The following is an 18,572-nucleotide window of genomic DNA, read 5'->3' on the forward strand; positions in this document are numbered from 1 at the left end:
TACGTTCTTTTTTTACGCTCTTGGCTCCGCGAACACGTGGCCGCTATCGGCATCTTCAGTGCATTCAGAGCATCGAACGCAGTTGCACTCTTGTTTGCAAACTTGCTTCGCGCACGCCTCTACCAGTGGGAAGAAGACCAATGCTAAAGAGCGCCATTTTTCAGCGACGCCATTGGATCTGCCACTTCCGGATAGTGGGTTACAGCTATGGGTAAAGAGCTTTAGCTGTTTTTCTTGTTTATTTATCCGCTGAAACTGCGTGAGAATAGCAATGTATAGTTAGCGCCCCCAAACTCTTGCGTACAGCATCATTTCTCACATATTCTCCACGCACATAAACTGCTTGACAAATACGCACGGGGTATGACATGCACTTAGTGCAATATGACATCGTGAAGATGTAATAACATGTCATTGATCGTTACATTGCTTTGATGGACCTTGGGATTCGGGCATTTAAGCCTGCTGCCATTCAGTGTCCATTTCCGAATTTCCGAGCTGGTTAGCGCGAAAGTGCAAGAGCCGACGATCACAAAATAAAAGAGCCTGCTTGGTCGTCTGTTGTACAGCTCTTTGGCTACCCCAAACGTACTGTAGGTAGAACACCCACCTTTTATGGGTGAGGTACATGGTTCTAATCCTGGGGCTGCGGCTCACCCAACGGTATTTTATGTGTACGTATGGCCAACGACCTGATGCTGGGTTTTGTGGGTAAACCTGTAAAAGTGGCCCCATAAAGACTACAAGGTGTGCTATTAGGCGCCTGTGAATCTAAAGCACCAAAACTGCGCGCTTGAAGCAACCAATACCGTCAATTACCGCGGAAACAGAAGATAGCAGGATTAAGCAAGGCAGGATATAGCGAAGCTGATTCCACGGCCGAGGCGAAGCTCTTTCACTATCAGCTTTGTCTGGAACTTGATATTGGAACTTGGAGGCACAAAATGTATGTGCAGGGCGATTTTAAAAGAGGAGATTGTACTGATTCCATAGTTTGTTGGAAACATTTAAACAACGATTTGAAAGTGCCTTATTTCATTTACTCTTTGTATTGTATAGTGAATATGTGTATATATCAATACTTTTGAATAAATTATGAACATTTTAAAATGGCAACTGCACGCAGTCAAACATAAAATTGTAGCAGGAGTACGATAAAGTTTATACCACGGTCATAGTGGAGACTTGGAGCATGAGAGTACGTGGTCGAGCAGGCTAATTTAGGAAAACAGACATTTGGGAAAGTTGGTTAAGCTCCATCTTAAGAACAGACCAAATGAAACGCAGAAAGGAAAGAAGACAGAAAGAAACGTGGACAGGAAAAGCCGGGTGTTACCGGCTGTAAAGCGAACAGTCGCTTTCTCCAATAGTTCTGTATATGCGAACAAAATGCTTTTTTTTTCTAATGGCATATTCGTGTATTAATAAACATTACTTTAAAACGTACTTGTAATAAGGGAATTTTTTTCTGGAGTTTCGTGCAACATATTCATGATCTGATTATGACCCATGTGGGAATAGGAGACTCCGGATTACTCTTGACCACGTGGTGTTCACTAATCCACGTACATTTACGTGCCCGAACGTTTATTACATTCAGCACCCATCAAAATGCAGCTACTGCAGATTGCATCAAACCTTAGACCTTGAGCTCAGCAGTGCAGTGCTACAGCCGCTAAGCTACCTCGGCGAATTGTAAAGTCACAAACATGCTAACGCTCGAACTATTCAGGCATGAACATCGACTTTTTTGTGAGGAAGGCTATTCAATATTCGAAAATATCTCGAAAGTATTCGACGTTGAGTTTGATTCGATTCTGGCTATTAGATTCATATACAAATGGGTGTCAAAAATGACTTTTCGTGCACGTTGGATATCGACGAATGTGGAGTCGATGATGTATTGATAGACTCTCGCAAAATGGTATGACCCTACGCGTGAAAAAAAGAATTGGATGAAGTTGCCGATCAAGGCGTGAAAGCTTTCACATATGGCGTCAAAAAATGGCACCAGTGCATTGCCTATTTTGTTTCCTTCCTTCGTGCCCCGAAATCTTCTTTCTAGGCGAGAGCGCGAAGAGGACAGAGAGAAATAGCAAAAACACACTAACATCCGTGTATCTCACGGATTGGCTGGTACGGAAGCTTAGTGTCAGCAAGACATACGAAGTTAAACAAATAACGATCATTAGGATGGCACGCATTTGGGCAGGTTGGTGTGTAACTACGCGAGGCTCAACAGCGCCAGAATGGGGTGCAGGTGGGACATTCTATTAACTAATGATTAAGATGGAAGATTATTCTGCAGAAGACAAAGGTAATGTTCAATAGCCTGGCACGAAAACAAGAACTCATGATTGCCAGTCATCCTCTACATTCTGTAAAGAAGTACGTTTATCTAGGTCAATTACTTACAGGGAACCCTGATCATGTGAAAGAAATTTACAGAAGAATAAAATTATGTTGGAGTGCATACGGCAGGCATTACCAATTCCTGACTGGGAGCTTACCGCTGCCATTGAAAATAAAAGTGTATACTCATTGCATTCTACCGGTGCTTACATTTTGGGCACAAGCTTCGAGGTTAACAAATAACGTCGAGAACAAGTTAAATACCGCACAAAGAGCGATAAAACGAAAAATGTTAGGCCTAACATTAAGAGACAGGAAGAGAGCGGTGTGGATCAGAGAGCAAACGGGGATGGCGATATTCTAATTGACATTAGGAGAAAAATTCGGCAGATCGCACGCATTGTGGGAATCGATGTTATGGGATGCAGTGTGCGGGGACCCTACCAAGTTAACGGAACGACCATGAGAGCACCAAGATGTAGGCGTCTGTTTCATGACCAACAGACACACAAGTCATGACATTCATATCACAAGTTCCGCAAGAGTCCCTTTAGCTAAGCCTACAGGACCTTAAGGGGAAAGCCTTAGTCGTGCTTATGACTATGACTTCGCTCATCAACCTTTAGCCTTTTCCTTCACTTAGTACTCACGTCCAAACCCATTTCAGTGGTTTTTGTGTGGTGACCTCTCGTCCTTTCTCTTCATTAAAATCTACTCCTCCTCCTCCTCCTCCTCTTGAGTGGTAATTTCTTTGCTGAGTCATTCTCATTTTTGCTGAGTCATGGTCATGACTATGGCTTCTACCACCATCTTTCATTAATTCCTACACTTAGTATCCACGTCAAAAACGATTTCAGTGGTTTTTGAGGGTTAATGTCTTCACGCTGGGTCATTGTCATTTTAGGCGGCTGTTTCATGACCTACATGACACGCATGTCATGACATTCATGTAATGACCTATCAGTTATGTTCGTCATTCTATCTTGTCATGCTATGCCAATTTTCATAAATACCAAGTTAACGAAACGACCATGAGAGCACCAAGACAGACAGACAGACCGACAGACAGACAGACAGACAGACAGACAGACAGACACGTTCAAATTGGCAAATGATCACCAAATGGTCATGACTATGACTTCGCTCATCAATCTTTAGCCTTTTCCTTCACTTAGTACTCACGTCCGCACCCATTTCAGTGGTTTTTGTGTGGTGACCTCTCGTCCTTTCTCTTCATTAAAATCTACCCCTCCTCCTCTTGAGTGGTAATTTCTTTGCTGAGTCATTGTCATTTTTGCTGAGTCATGGTCATGACTATGGCTTCTACCACCATCTTTCAGCAATTCCTACACTTAGTACCCACGTCAAAAACGATTTCAGTGGTTTTTGAGGGTTAATGTTTTCACGCTGGGTCATTGTCATTTTAGGCGGCTGTTTCATGACCTACATGACACGCATGTCATGACATTCATGTAATGACCTATCAGTTATGTTCGTCATTCTATCTTGTCATGCTATGCCAATTTTCATAAATACAAGTTAACGAAACGACCATGAGAGCACCAAGACAGGCAGACAGAGACAGACACTTTCAAATTGGCAAATGGTCACCAAGAAATGCTTCGCATGGAGCTGGGAAGGCTATATAATGCGTAGGATGGATAACCGGTGGACGATTAGAGTTAAAGAATGGATACCAAGAGAAGGGAAGCGCAGTCGAGGACGGCAGAAAACTAGATCGGGTGATGAAGTTAAGAAATATGCAAGCGCTAGTTGTAATCAGCTAGCGCAAGACAGGGGTAATTGGAGAACGCAAGGAGAGACCTTCGTTCTGCAGTGAACATAAATATAGGCGGATGATGATGATGTCCTGTGAAAAATACCCCAGTCGAGTACCCCACGGATCTTTTTTCAAGCCAGGTAATGAAAGTTGAAGTCACCCGCCAACATAACACCATTCCCGCTAGTGGAGATTGCACTATCCAGAGTGTCGTGAACACCTGAAGGAGAGTACACATTCGCGATGAAAAATGAGCCACATAAAGGTAGATTTAAGGCTATTAGTGGAATTTCAAATTCAGGGGACAGAAGTTTCAATGCCATCTTGGCTTTGTGGCAAATTGTGGTTGATACTACGTAAGTGATCCACCACCTCTTGTAGGCCGATCTAAACGAAAACGTTGATAATGTCTGACTGAATAAACTTTATTAAAGCCAGCAAGAGGTGGTGGCTGGGCCTAAGCCTCCCACGTGGGGACGTCGTGGTGTTGCCTCTTCGCCGCCTCGCAGGCTTGCTGGGTCGCCCATAGTTGGTCGTCGAGGTTGGAGCTACGCAGGGCAGCGTGCCATCTCGACGAGAGGGTCGTGGGGTTAGTGTCTGGGTATTGTTGTGTACAGCCCCAAAGCATGTGTGTAAGTGTGGCTGGTTGTGTCTTCCAGATATGGCAGGTGGGATTGGGGTAAATGTCTGGGTAAATCTTGTTGTAAAGGTGTAACGAGGAGTAAGTGTTGGTTTGTAGCAGGCGGAAAGTTGTAGCCTACGCTCGGGATAGCTTGCTGCGCGGGCCGGGGAAATTCCTACGCTCTAAGTACAATGATTTCACTACATCATTGCAGCGTGTCAGGCGATCCCTACCGGTGACGGGCAACCTCTCCGTCTCCCGCGTGGTTAACGAGTCCTCGGCTAAGGAGTGGGTAACCTCGTTGAGGTTGGGGAGGTGCGGGTGGACGGTGCCTACATGAGCTGGGAACCAGACGAGTGTAACCTGATGGTCGGTAGAGCGGGGTGCTTGTTGCAAGGTGCGCAAGGTTTGGTGGGAGATACGACCGTCGATGTAGTTGATAACGGCAGAGGGGGAATCAGAGACGATGGTATGGCATGTTGGGTCTAGTGTGGCTAGCGCGATGGCCACTTCTTCAGCTTCCTCAGCGTATGGGGTTACTAGGCTGATAGCATGATGAAGAGAGCCTTCACGTGTGGTGAGAGCTAATTTCTGAGGTATTTTTTTTTCATGGGCTAGCCAAGTTTCTTGCAAAATGAAAGAAATTCCGGTTATGTACTATCGTCATCTCGATGAATAGAAACACAGGAGCGCGTGGCATTTAGCCGCGTCGGCCACAGGCTGCACGGTGCCACAGCGAGATGCGAAATGAAAAGAAATAGAAGAGGATAATGCCGTTCGGCTTTCTTCCCGCATCCGCATACCAAACGTTCTATTTACCTTAATCCTTTTCGTGGCATGCCGGCAATGAGCTATTTCATTTTAATTTGATAGGGATGCAGCGCATCTATCGCAGCTCAGGAAACTGTCAGCATGACAGATAGCTTAACAGTGCATGTGACTCTTCCGGTCTCCGTATGTTGTGCGACTATGAAAGAAGGAATTACTCGCAAGAGGGGATGCAGCCAGCAGAAGGAACAGAACCACTGTCTCCTTTTGGCATCTTGCTGCGACATGTGGACGACGAGGTAATTGGACACGCGCATCACGCTTCACCTTTCTAAAAGGATTTGAATTGTACGTTTCAAATCTTGGCTTAAACACAGTGCATACATGGTTGGAAAGTTGCTGTCGTTGCGATTGAGTGTTCGGTAAGTTGTCTCGATGGTTTAAGGTGAAGTCGGGAAGGCAAATTATTTTGTTTGTCAACAATCCTTGCATTGTCCCGATTCATTCCTTGATTATTCATGCGTTTGACGCGACGTTCCTGTTTCTGCAATCGCAACAGCGCTGTTGGCAAACAGCACTGTTGCCAACAGCACCGTTGCGTGCTGTTGGCAATCGCAACGGTGCCCATATAGACAATAAAATTACTCGGCGAAATATTACCTCAGAAAACTTCGTTGCACAAAAAGACAAACACTTTTTGTATCCACTGTGGATCGTCGCCTTTGTGATGAGCCGTAGACGATAGAGCATTGCTCCATAAGTTGTAAAGACGCAATATTTTGTTATAATGTGCTTCAAAGAACTCTCAAGAAAGACATCATTTTTAATCAGCATACCATCCAATACTTATTGCACCCCACGGAGAAGACTTGCCTTTTGATATGATTTTTTAATTGGACTACATAGGTGATGGAATGCACGCATCTTGGACCGAAACGCTGAACCTGTTGTTTCATCGTATTGCAGTACGCTCAAATGATTGGTCGCTTCATGGAAATGCATGACTTGACAGAGTTTCAACCGGACAGGCACCAGCTCTTGTTAAGTTGCTTGTAACCAAAACTTACAGCGAAGCTGTTAAGGGCTCAGTCCTAGAGGTTCTTGTCCGCGTGTAGAAAAAAAAACTATCATCATCAGCATTGGCTCGAGCGTCATCGTCTTTTTGAGCGCTCGGCCCCTCCTCCCTCCAGGCCGGCTGAGCTACCTGTATCTGACTTCTCTTGCGCCGCTCGACCTTCTCATTATGCCTGCTGGGAGGCTAGCGAGGCTCGGCCAGTGTTGCCAGGTTTGGCTATATATAGCCAAATTGAGCTACGGTAAAAATTTGTTGGCGTCGACTTGGACGAGTTGGCTATGTGGCTATATTTGGGCTACTGAAAATCTGCGACTTAGCTGTGTTTGGGCTATAAGTGGCGCCCTAATCCACGCTCCAGAGGTGGCTCTAGAGGATCGGGCAGAAGCAAATCTCGAAGGCTATGTTTTAGCTGGCTGAGCCGGCCACGTGGCTGTGCGTGTGTGCGTGCGCGAAATGACCCCCCCTCCCCCCCCCTCGCCTTTCTTCGCCTCTCTGCGCTGTTGTCTGAGCCGGTGGCTTTTATCTTTGATGCACTTAAACTTACACCCTGCTTGACCGTTAGGCACCCTATCCCCGGGCATCGGGATGAACCTAGGCGTGGTGGGTTTTTTACAGTACACTGTACTAACATGGCTATGCTCAGGAAGGGCGAACAATAACATAGGGTCGGGGCCATCGGGCGATCGTGGCACCGACATGAAAGCTGGGAAGCACGGGTGGATGACACGCTCCAGTGTGTTCATGGCCATGTCTTCTGGATGAAGTATCGCGGCGGGCACAGCTTTCGACCTACTCGCCATTTCTGGCGCGAAGCTTTACTGACATTTTCCTTTTCCTGCTAATTGAATTTTTCTTCGTGCTTAGATTCGAGATTCATTTCGATAGGTTGGACGTAACATCGGGTCCTCCTCAGAGAGGAGAATCCAAACATGGGGAAGTGGGCTAAGTATGCGAGAACGTATAAAAAAAAATGGGAGCAAGATCCCGAGCCAAATGTGCGTTCTGGTGCTTTTACTTCTAGATGGTTTGCCCGTAACGTCGTGGATGCGGATACTCATTCTGCCAATATCGAAACATGTTTGCCACGAAGACATCAGTGCCCCACGTCACATGAACGTCACCCACCACGTTAGCTTAGCTTGTGAGGTGTGCTGCTGGCTCGATGACGCGGGTTTTATTCACGGCCATGGCGGCCGCATTTCGATCCAGGCGAATTGCAGGTACACGCGTGTACTTAGGTGTACGTTAAAGAACCCGAGGTGGCCAAAATTATTCCGGAGTCCCCCACTGCGTCATGCCTCCCAATCATATCGTGGTTTTGACACGTAAAACCCCAGCAATTATTAGAGTTTAGAACGTATTGGGGCTCCAAAGAAATAGCGTGGAAGCCACTGCGAATGCTCAAGACGGAAACTGTTTGGGTTTTGCGTCGGGCTGTCTATTTCATCGATTTAGCAGGAGCCCCAAAAGCTACCCCAAAAGCTTTCGTCAACAAATATGGCGGCACCCATCGAAGCGACGGCTCTAACCTAGCACAAAACTGGGCTCGATTCGTGGTAACGTGTGAAGTTCGTAAGCTAGAAGAAGTCAGTGCGGTTATCGCTTTCTCTCAACTAACATGTGTAATGAAGATTGATTCATTATACGCCGATGATTCCGAATTAAATGGTCCATTTCATGGCTCGTAGGCCTATCACGGATTGACTTGGCTAGGTGAAGGTGCGTAAAGTTGGTTACTCAAAACTAAGCGCAACAAGTTGCATGCTGCTAATAGAATAAGTTCTAAATTGTAATTAAAGGCGGAAACACGAAAGTCTAAATTACTTTTCTTATCATAAAATAGTATACTTTATGTTAATATCTATACCAGCTTTTCTTTGACGCCGTAGTGCCGCTGCAAACGCAACACGCTATCCGCAAACGCATAACGCCTATTCCAAAACTCTTCATTCCTGCATGCCCCGACGCTATCACCCGCAAAGCTCTTTGGGGCCCCAAACTTTAGGGGCCCCTATTCTAAAACTTTATTAACCATCAACATGGCTTTTTTACAGTAACCGGTTTTCACAGCATTACCACTGTTATAAATTTGTTGTTTACCATTGCTCTTTGTGCGCCATCGCGGCTTTTACAATTTTGAGCAAGTTCGGGACGTGCTTGTCGCCGACAACGATTGTGCGCTTCTTACAGTAGTGTGCCGGTTTGCGCAGTAATCTTTTAAAGCTTTGCTTACACCGATTCAGACAGTGAGTGGCATCTGTTGCCTGTCCCTTTTCTTAATGCATGTTCTTGGCCTGCTAGAGACCTAGGATGGCGGCCAGCTTGATGTAAATTGACACTATATAGGTAGTGTGTGGCCCAGCTAAATCGTGCCAAGCTAATTTTAAAAAAAACGAGAAAAGATAGGACGATCACACAAATAACACCAAATATCAGCGCGAAAGACTTGTCCTAGCTCAAAAAAAAAGGAAGCCGTGAGCACGTCGCAGATCGCTTGGCAGCTGAACTACACCGTAGGCAGAGATGACTTGAGAGATCGATGACGTTAAACATTATTTTGTGTTCACGACAGCTAAAAAGCACGGTTCTTAGTTAATATTACTGGAAATAACTAAAAATAATATTTTAGTGCTTTTATTTTATGACAGATACTACTGATTCGCCCTCTGCAGCGATTCGCTGGAACTTGAGAACTTCCTGGGCCAACCAAAAAGTTTTCTGTGCAAGCATGATGTCGCTGTTGATGTAAAGGGCCGGCCGTCACGGCGGCACGGACATTTTGTTACGACGGGCTGTGCAAAAAAGGATTGCCGTAGTCGAATGTGAAACTGTATACACAAATAAAATTGCAAATAAAAATGGCTATATTTGTCTGCGAAATATTTTGCACTTTTTTTTCTGTTTGGCTACAGTTGGGCTACAACTTCTCTAGCTTTTGGCTACGCTGCCTCGTCGGACCTGGCAACACTGGGCTCGGCATGCAGCGCGCCTCCGCATGCGTCTATTTACAGGGCCGCTGATAAATGGAAGGAAGGCGAGGAGGGCGCAGCCCGCCGGCCCGATGGCGGGAGAGAGATAGGCCGCTGCCACGCTTGACTGTGCGTGTGTGTGCCCGCACTCCCACTACGGCGCATGCGCGCAGCCCTGCCGGCCTCTGGCGCCTGTGTCTCGCCGACTCTCTCCGGGCTCTCGCCAGCCTCGCACCTAAAGGCCCGTTTCATATGCTGGGACTGGAGCGAAAAAAATCGGTGAAGTCGCAGGCGTCGCAATGCGATTTTTTGAGGGCACATTCACATGACTGCGATTTCAACAATGCGACTGGTGCGACGCCCAGGGTTGCTTGCTGCTAGGTTTTGTCGCACACGCCGCTTAATTATTTTAATGTAATGAGAAATACATGCGCGTTATAACTTAATTGACATCTCTTTATTAGGACCAAATAATACGTGCGTTTTGTAATTTAAAAACGCGTTCAAAGTTTAATTTGTTTTGGAGTGCGCAGCAGCGCTTTATGAAGTTCAACACGAGGAGACATTTCAAATGCAAACAGCTATTCGCAACTGGTCGTTCAGCGCTGTGTGCTGTCTCGTGTGTATTTTATGCCCGTGTCGTTCTTCCTGCGATACAACAAATTACAAGAGGATCCATGAACAAGCCCATATAGCTGTTATCATCGCATATGCAGTATTCGGAATTCGGCTGCAGCGAAGTCCTCATGTCAACGCAGAGACACTCGTGCTACCCGTGCTTAACGTCAGCTTCTGAAGAAAGATTGTGTGTATATTGCTCGTAATGCGCATAAGCGGTTCCTGCTCCTAGCAATATTCTTGCACCAAAGTTAGCCGCAAGCACCAACCCAACAGTTCACGTCTGCCCCTGAAGGAAGCCGCAAATGATCTGTGTGTAATTACTGAGCGTGCAATAGATTTTGTATTGTGAACGTTAATCTTAGCGCTAGCCTGGTTCGTCCGTCGCGGCGCGTGTGCTATAATTATTCATACAACTGCTCTTTGAATATTCCGAAAGGCGTAAAAGCCGACACCACATTTTTTTAGGAACTGCAGTCACTTTTGTAAGTAGTATCACGTCAATCTGACAGAGGACGTCGTCTACTTTCTCACGCTGTTAGTGTGCTGTGAATCTGTATCAAAAAGCTTAAGTTAATATGCTGCAGTACGTAGAGCAGCCACGTAGTCCCACGTCTAACATTAAAATACCTTGTTAGGAGCACGTTTCTTTGTTTAATAACAAAATCGAAAGCTAAAATTTTGTATTCATAGTGGCAAGTGTAAAGTAAGAAGCTATCGAAACTATCCGCTAATAGCACGCGTGTGCTTCTACCTGCTTGAGCACATTATCTTAAAAAGTGAGGCTGAAAACCCCAGATAACCAAAATCATATGCAACTGGAGCAGGCGTTTTCGTTCCTTTCCCGGAAATGAAAACCTGCATCCCAGTCTGTTAAGCTAGTCGTGTGCTTAACCTATATTAGACCAATGTTAGAGCATGCTAATTGGAGCCATTTCAAACTAGATTATTTGACCAAAATAAGAAAGTGCGAGGAAACCGTCAAGGTACAATGTAATCTGGTATTCCCGAACCGATTGTATTAGCAAAACTTTAAGCCTCCGTGAATTGCCTGCGTTAACCCAATGCTGAAAACAGGGGAAGCTGATTCCCTTTCCTGCTGTTGAAAAGCTGCTAGAAGCTCAAGAACAGACTACATATGTTCCGAGCGAAAGTGAGGGGCAATGACAAAATCTCTGAGCTTTCGTATGAGCTTTCACCTTGAATGCGAATGGAATAAAAATATTTACCTTTGCAAGTCACAGAATCAAAACATTCTCACATTTTTGAGGAGACCACATTACATGATTAAAATATAGACAACAAACAGTGTGCTGAAGTACAAGTACACACTGAACACACTTGATTTGCGTGGTTGCGTGGCCAGCTGCGCATGCAACAGCGTCTACAGCTGCTACCTCGAGGTAACTGCTAGTTTCCATGTGTGTTTTCTCTTATAGCCCATGTACCTGGCAAGGGGAATGGTTATACTTGGTCCCATTGCAGCATTGGCCTGTGCTTTTTCCTCCTTTTTTTAAATAGGTGGTGGCTAGCTGAGTCCGTATGTTTATGTATTTAGCATTTGTGTGCATCTTATGTGCATGTGTTTGTATCATGTACTGATTGTTGTACTTGCAGTGATGCAAGCATCTTATTCTAATATATTGCACCACAGTCACTTATTCAACTTTCTGATGAAATGTACAGAGTGTGGCCACCCAGTAATGGCTAAGATAGCAAGCAGGATAGGCAAAAAATATGATGCAGATCCAATGCACTTGCTTGAATCGACATGAGGTAATGTAATGTAACAACATAAATACCTGGTAATGTAACTCCCAGGTATTTATGTTGTTCAACTATAGTGAGTGGTATGCAGTTAATCTCATATGTAAAGTTAGATGGTCTTGTTTTCCTTGTTACGGTCATGGCCACAGACGTTTTTACGTTAATTGAGATCTGCCAATTAGAACACCAAATAGCTAAAGTGTTGAGGGATGTATTAAGTGCGATGTGGCCGCTGTAATAAGTGATTTCGCTATAAATAACGCAGTCGTAGGCGAACAGTTTTATATTACAACCAGTGTTAGCTGTGATGTCATTAATATAGATTAGGAAGAGTAATGGCCCAAGAACTGAGCCTTGGGGAACTCCGGAAGTAATGGCGACAGTGTTAGACAGCATTTTTTCGTAGATTACAATTTGTGAACGATTGGCTAGAAATTCTTTTATACAGGCTGAAAGGGGCCCTTTCCCAAGAACACTTTCAACTTTAGCGATAAATATGCTATGGCATACACGATCAAATGCCTTAGATAGGTCAAGTAAAATCATGCTATTCTGGCCACCCTGATTGACAGTAAATGCAAGATCGTGGACTAGTTCTGTTAGTTGGGTTACTGTTGATAAACCACTGCGAAAGCCATGTCGGTAGGGAGACAAGTAGCCAATGCTCTCTAGAAAAACCATTATGTGCTTTAATATAACCTGTTCTCGAAGCTTACAGAATGTCCTAGTTAATGAAATGGGTCTAAAATTTGAAATTCCTGCTGTGTCGCCTGATTTGTGTATAGTTATTATCTTTGCAATTTTCCAGTCGTTCGGTAGTTGCGAAGTCGTGAGTGATTTACGAAAAACTATGCCGAGGTATCTACTGAGTCAGAGCAAGCTCGGATAACTGGAATTTTGGTGAATATGAGTCGGAGCAAGCTCGGCCGACTAATGATGGGATATGGTTATAAGAGTTTATGCAATAATACATGTAATTGCAGACTCATTAGCAACATTGCCTCCACCTTGATGGGCAAGGCCTAATCCTCGTGATGAGTCTGCACACTTTATGAGCTGTGGATATGCAAGAACCACCCACACTTGGAAAGATGCTATTCACAGGAAGGAATGCAACCGGCTGTCGTCACTGCAAATTTTGATCTGTTTTGTTTAATGTGTTATCTATTGCTTATAAAACAAGGTGTTTTCCTGCTTTTCGCATTGTTGCATGTGTTTTACAGGAAGTAGAGACAGGGAAGCAAGGAAAGGCAAGGATGTTTATAGTGAAGTAGTTTCTTAGAATACTGCGATCTGTTACGACCAGTATAAACAAAACAAGTTCGATGCACTGAAGTAAGCGAAATATGAAATTACCTTTCAATATGAGCGTTAACACAGGTGCAGTAAGGATACAAAGTCTGCAATACATTGAAGGTTTATTGGTCTGTGTGCAACGAAAAAATGGTACATCATATAAATGCGAAAGAAGTGTTTAAATAATGCTTCGAAAACAAATTGACAATGCTGTTTATTCCCAGTTAAAGCGTTAAATATGCTATTGTAGAACATTTAATACAATATATAGTTTGCACGTTTGCTTTGCGAGATTGATAAGCAGTCGCGTCCCGCAGCGGAAGTAAGAGAACCTTGACATAATTCATTGGGAAAAATGCGCATAAAAGCCCGAACCAACCGACTGCAACTAAATGGTCGCCCGTATAGCGTGACCATTTAGCATTTAGACCTTAGCATTTGTCCGTAGTTGCATATTCTTTAAATTGTTCCGTCCGTATAAGCATACCGCGCTACACAACTGTGGCGTTTTCGTATATCGCGAATAGATTGTATAAACAGAAAATTGGGACGACATCCGAAGTCCATGTCTTCCCGTGAGGGAGACCTCGTTGTATTTACCAACTCCCAGCGCGTGTGAATAACGGAAATGCGCGCAAAAGTACGTACTGTCAGCACTCTAAGCCAACGTGAAAAAAAAAAAAAGCGTCGCGCGATTAGCAACGTAGCGTGAAAACAAACGCATAGAATCACAGAACCGAATCTGACCTACCAGTTGTTATCTACACTGTTCTCGAGTCGGTGCTGATGGTACGTACCGATTGCGCAATCCAAGGCTGCATTCACTTAGTCCCAATGTTTGAGGCTTGTTGAGCCAACATTTATAGACAAAAAAGTATTTATAAACGTTGCGTTGAGCGACCGACGCCATTTTCCAAAACAGACCGCTAAATAGTTCTCGGCGCAATTTCGACGGAAAATCGCAGCAATCGCGGCGAGCAACCAGTTGGTCGCAGCTGAAAATCGCAGAATCGGCGCTGCGACTGCGATTTTCGTCGCATGCGACGGAAATCGCGCCTTGTGAAACGGCCTTAACAGTGTGGACAACGGCGTTTAGCCGTTCCGTGACTTGAATTTCGTGCTAGCGCTCTTATCAGTTGCCCTTACGACTCACGATGGTCCGGCCGCGTGCTGTTCGTTCGCAGGAACAATGCAACGGGCGACCGAGCGCCAAAAGTGCGAATGGCCGCGCAAACGCCGCGAAAGATCGCATGCAGCAAAACGTACAGTCGCAACCTTTTTGAGGGTGAACACGGGAGCGCGTGGCTTTCTATATCACCGGCGCCGTCAGACGGCAGCCCCAATATCTGCGCGCATGCTCGGGGAGGGTAGGCTACTTTCCTGCGCATTACGTCATCGTAGCGCGCGTGTGTCGTCTGCTAGCAGTTTTTTCCCCTCAATAGAAAGCAAATTATGACGGAAACCACAATTTGTATGCTTTTATTCAGACCGTTGTGCTTCTTACGCTTGGCGTTATTGTAATTGCTTCAACTTTTCACTTTGTTTAGCTTTCCTTCCGCTGTGTTCTTATCGTACAACGAACACGCAAGGGAACACAAACATCCGAACTTTTATTTGGTGCAAGTTCAACAAAAGATTCATCCATTTAGAAGTAGTATTAGTAAGCAGGAATAATTTTCTCTTTGATGATGTTTGTATTTTGTCACACAACCCTTTGCGGAAACGACTGCTGCCATCCTAGTGACGCGTACAGCGCTGGCACAAAGTCATGATGCGCTCGAAGGTCCTCCCATTCTTGTCGAACGGCTGCCCACAGGTCGTCCCCAGTCGTCGGCCGGACAGGTTTTGGCACCATGGCTGCTTTGATCTACCCCCATATATTTTGGCAGATGTTTATGCCAGCGCCTTTGGCCGGTCAGGAAAGCATGCTGATTCTGCGATTTTCTATATGTTCCTTGACAACTTTTGCCGTGTGAACCGGCGCCAGGTCATGTTGAAACAAAGTCGGCATCGGGAAAGACGCTGTGGGCGTAGGGCAGCAGCACATTGTCCAAAATTTCTGTGCAGTATCGCTGCGATGTAAGGGCACCCTCTATGCGATGCAGCGGCCCGAGACCATGCCTTGACACCGCTTCACACGTTCACGCTGTTTCGGCCACTCGCGGCGACTTCCTGTACATTGGCTGGCTCGTAACTGCATGGAAATTGTATTTTTGACCATCCTTCGCAAAATCAAACGTGCATTAAGAAAAGTTTCTTACCGTGTGTCTCTGGTTCGCCAAACTCGCATCCGTTGGTCTTGGCGAGTTGTAAAAGTCAACTCATCCGAGAATTCCCTCGGCCCCAGTCATCTGCCATTCATAAGGCGTGTGCTTCGGCAAACTGGAGACGTGACTTCTTGTTCGAGGCGTCGCCGGACTGTAGCATGGGAAGCGTCCACATCTAGCTGCTCCCACACTTGCCTCGCGGACTGGAACGGGTTCTCGACGACAGCAGCTACCATAACCGCGTCTTCATTCTACGTCGTTGCCTTTTGTCGACGCCTGTGTGGGGCACCACAGAGTCGGCCTTCCTTGCTGAATGCCTGAATAATCCTGTTGGCGGTCTTTAGCGGCCTGTGCACGAGAGCACCGATGGAGCGCTGTGAATATCCCTTGAGCGAATATTGTACAATTTTCCACCTCTCTTCTTCGGGAACGCAGGTCATGCTGAAATTCAGTTGCTGCTCTGACCGATGCGGTAATGTGCAAGAATATATATACGCTCCTCAAAGACGGGAGCCGCTTTTTAAATATGCCCACAAGTGTCATGAGCATGCGTGGCCTGGCTGCAGATCAACAATGATCTTGAGAACGCCCACAAAACATTGCATATACTTTCAAGTTTATTGATGCATCGTGGGTAGCGTAATGAGAAGTTCAACATTGTCACCAATCCCGAACCGTACGGCTACCTTATTGCGGTACGCGCGCTGCAGACGACACGCACTTGCTTGCGTGACGCAATGCGCGCGGCGGGAGAATTTGCGCACGCCGGACACACTGCGCATGAGGAATGCTTATCGTTGCCGCCGCTGAACCGCGCTGTGAGCACAGAAGGCCACGCGTTCCCGTGTTCACCCTCAAAAAGATTGCGACTGTACATCCAGTCGTTCGGAAGCTCTAGTCGTTGGTCAAGAGGTCGTTGGCCAAATACGCCGCGAACGCAGCAGAGCCGGCAATGTGATCGCTTATGTTCGACGACGAAGTGTCTATCGTAAAGACGGATGACTTCAACGTTGACACTGCATGCCCGATTGGAAAGTTGTTCACTTCGTTTACGCTCGAGCGCTTCGGGTTGACGTGTGTGAACGAACCGACGGTACCAACTACAACAAACCGGACGTGTATAGACATCGTGTTTATGAAGAACGTGCCGACCGTTGCCATACACCCATAGAGACCATAAAGCCATGGTCACTAAATAACCGAAAACCACCAGATCATATATATATATATATATATATATATATATATATATATATATATATATATATATATATATTCCTCATTCTTTAATAGTTCAAATGACCACTACACCATCACACCTTAACAGTCATAATTGAAAATGCATCATTCCCACCACAGTACAGCTTCAATAATCTTCCAAAGTGTAAGCCCTTCGGAGTGGAAGGGCTGACACTTTTTAAGTTCAAAGCTACTTGTGCTCTTAGTGCGTGGATGGCGTGCTCAACGCGATTTTTAGGTCCCTTCTAAGCCATGAATATGAGATATTTTTGCTAGTGCTTGGACGTTTGTCGCGTATAGTATTTTTGTCGCATATACGTGATGCAATAAATACCATGCAAGACAAAAAAAAAAGCCGTGGCTTCAGGGAAGCTGGCTCGTCTTGCACCGCGAAGGCGTGGGAGTAGAACAAATTTTACGAAACTTTCTTTTCAAAGCCACTAATTTACTTTGTTTACAGAAAACTCGCTGAGAAATGTGACGTCAATCTGAGGATTTTTAGAGCTGTTTTTAATCTTTCTAATCATTTTTCATCGCGGCACAATTTCACCAAGGTCAAGGAAAGTTCACGCCTAGGGCACCGCCAACATAGCCACCTAAGACTTTGGCCTTAAGATATAGAGAGGAGACTACAAAGAGCAAACAGACAGTCCTCTGGCTTGCTACTCTGAAATCTGATTAGAGTATTCATTTCGGTGTAGCATTAACGACATTATTCGTGGAATTGTGCACATGGTGGGCACAATTTACGTGGAAGAACAATTTTCGCGATCAGCATTTCCGGAAGACAGTAGCCGAAATAAATTGTTTTCAGTGTGGGCATATCACTAGCAGCGCAGTCATTCACACATCCAAATACAAGATGGCGCAGATTGCTGCGCTGCTGCGTTCTACAGTGTTTTGTTTTGAGCGCCATGGGCAGGCCAGCTGAACTGTCTGGTAAATAGCTGCCTTACTAAAGCTAATGACTGGTTGCAAAAAAAAAATATCTCGTACTGCTGCGGAACTCGATGTCATTCATTGCCGCAAATCTGTCGCGTTTTACCATTAGGCAACTTTCCACGTAGATCATATTCATTCAAGAAAAATCAGACCAGTAAAATTGGGTACAGTTTTGCAAGTCGCTCAAGGGTACCCTGAGTACGGTACGGTGCACACGTGGGCCATCCTGCAGTGCCCAATCGAGCCCGACAAGGACGCTTCAAGAAATCACTCACAAATTCCCCGGGAACGACCAGGACCTGATTGGCGCCCTAAAAACCAAATACCTTGGTAGCGACCTCGCGCTGCCCAGCCTCCTAAGATACGTAGAGGAACCAACACCAGAACTAGCAGCTCCGATCACCGAGGAAGAAGTGTATGCCCCGGCACGAGCCTCACAGCGTAACACCACTTCCGGGGCAGACAAAAGCACCAACGCCATGATTAGAAACCGAAGCCCCAATGCACATCCTGGACTTGACCGAATACGTAAACGAAGAACTCTGGAGCACGGACCACATACCGAACGAGTGGAAACACGTAGAAACCGTGACCATACCCAAGCCCGTCAAGAAGCCTGCAATCGACGCGGGCTTCTTGAGGCGACCCTTCAGGAGGCTGCGCCGGCAGTGGAGACATTTTCGGCAGCGAGCGGGATGCGTTGCGCGCCCTAGAAGTCCGAGGTGATGCGGGTGCACGGAGGAGGAATCTGCAAGTCCTCCGGCACAATCGACCTCTATCTAGGGCGCCAGTAGATCACGAAGAGGAATAACACGAGCATTCTGGGTTTTGGATCCAGAGCAACCTGAAAGACAAACTAGCCATCCAAACCCTAAGG

This window comes from Dermacentor silvarum, chromosome 11, assembly GCF_013339745.2.
Source record: "Dermacentor silvarum isolate Dsil-2018 chromosome 11, BIME_Dsil_1.4, whole genome shotgun sequence".
Classification (NCBI taxonomy): Eukaryota; Metazoa; Arthropoda; class Arachnida; order Ixodida; family Ixodidae; genus Dermacentor; species Dermacentor silvarum.